Genomic DNA, 2,031 nt, shown 5'->3' on the forward strand with positions numbered 1-2,031 from the left:
ACAATACTTAACATTGTTACATGCTTTTTTTATATAAATGTTTATGTCACAGTTTATACAAATGTTACATTTATATAATGTATTTAATGTTTATAAGTGTGTACTTTGAACTCTATATTGTTTATCAATAAAAAAGAAAAAAATATTTTCAAACCCCTTTACAAACTACTAAACGTAACCATTTAACAGTAAAATAATTATAATATAATTTCATGTTTAAAAATGTAAATGCTTTGCTTTAACCTCCTAAGACCCAAGCTTTGATTTGGCTTGCATTTTAGATTTCTTCCAGCTATTTGGGGTTAGGAAGAACCAATAAATATAATAACCAAATATATTTATATCAATGAAGCAGTGTAATTGTCGACGTTTGTGTAGGCTACAACAGGTTACACAGAATTAAAGAGCACATATTTCATCGCTAAAAACAATCTAATTTTGTGTATTTGTTATAATACAATGCATGAACATTGTTTTCCACATACCGTACATTTTTGTAGCTCCAGATTTCACTCTTTTCCTGAAACGCACAGATTTGAAAAGCTCTGTGTCCCTGATTGGCCAACTACTCTGTACGTTGTGATTGGTCTGAATACCTCTGAAGTCAGCCGGAAATACGACGCTCCTTACCATGTTTGAAAGATTCGCTCAGAGTGCAATGCTAACAAGAGTTACATACAGGCTGTGAGTCTGAAGCGGGAGGAATTATGAGAATGTCGGTCTTGTTTTACTAATCCCAGAAAGTAAACTGTTGCCTATAATCCGTGTGTTTGTTGTAGTCCAAGAAAAGAGATTTAGGTTGGAGACGATAACTCGCGCCATCGTTTACTTTGGGTTTTGTACATTTTATCATTAACATGTACTAATACACTTACATACCAAAGGAAATGTAAAAAAGTGAATTGGACAATAAGTGCTCTTCAAGTATTACGGTGCAAACAACAAAAAATATGAACCAGTTATTAGGAGGTTAAGCAAAACATTTCAAAAATGAAGTGTAAGACATCATGAAAAGGAAGTGACTTCACGCATCGATTAAAGCCACACTAGCACCGGTGGTTAAAGGTTTTGCAGAAATGAAAATTATAAATAGTCCTGAGGTTAAGCATTGTTTCGCTTATGCCACAGAGTTGTTTGGTTATTTCTAATACAATAAAATTAATACTGTACCTGTAGGCTACATTGTAAGCATGGCATGCTCACTGTATAAGTTTCACCTGCAACATATAGAGCAATAAGTAATTGGGTATTAAACTTTATACCATTGGCCTGTTGAATGCTTTATTCTGATTGGTTGAGAAATGTTCCATGGGTGTTGATTATTTTTCTGTAAACCGCACACCTAACCTGTCAAATGTCTTAAAATAACCACCAGAGCAGTGTTTGTGGTAACCCTATAAGCGAAAACTTTTTCTCTGGTCCTTCGAAAATAATGCACACTACTTCGTGTCGTACTGCATTAACAACTTGGGTGTGCATTATTTTCACAATTATTCCTTACATAATAGAGTACACAAAATATCAAAACTACAAATGAATGAACTGAAAATAGGATAAGAACAAAATGCCCAACACAAACAAGATTTCAAGAATTTATTTTAATCTCCCCCCAGGGTTTGGATAATCACAACAGTAGGAGTCATTCATTCATAATAAGAGTTTCACATGAAGGAGAGGTAACCGCAGTGTGAGTCACAATAGACCTTTTGCTTGTTTGCAAACAGAGATGACGTTTTTTTGTGGGCGGAGCCCAACTGGTGGCAGAAAGTGACAGCTCTGCAATAGCGGTGTGAAGTGTTTTAGCATTAAACTGTGTTTTTTACAGATCCGGTGTTCTGTCGAAGTCTGTTTCCCCTATGTTTCTCTTTAGTGTAATGTTTCTTCTAGCGTTTTTCACCATGTTACGTTTATTTTTTAGATAAATTAAAAGTTTAAATGGCTTGGCTGTATGTGTGCATGTAATGTAATGTATATGTATTGTTCTTTATTGGTAAATCAATTATCTGATTTACCAATAAATCGCTATATGAA

The sequence above is a fragment of the Paramisgurnus dabryanus genome, chromosome 10, assembly GCF_030506205.2.
Source record: "Paramisgurnus dabryanus chromosome 10, PD_genome_1.1, whole genome shotgun sequence".
In the NCBI taxonomy this organism is placed as follows: Eukaryota; Metazoa; Chordata; class Actinopteri; order Cypriniformes; family Cobitidae; genus Paramisgurnus; species Paramisgurnus dabryanus.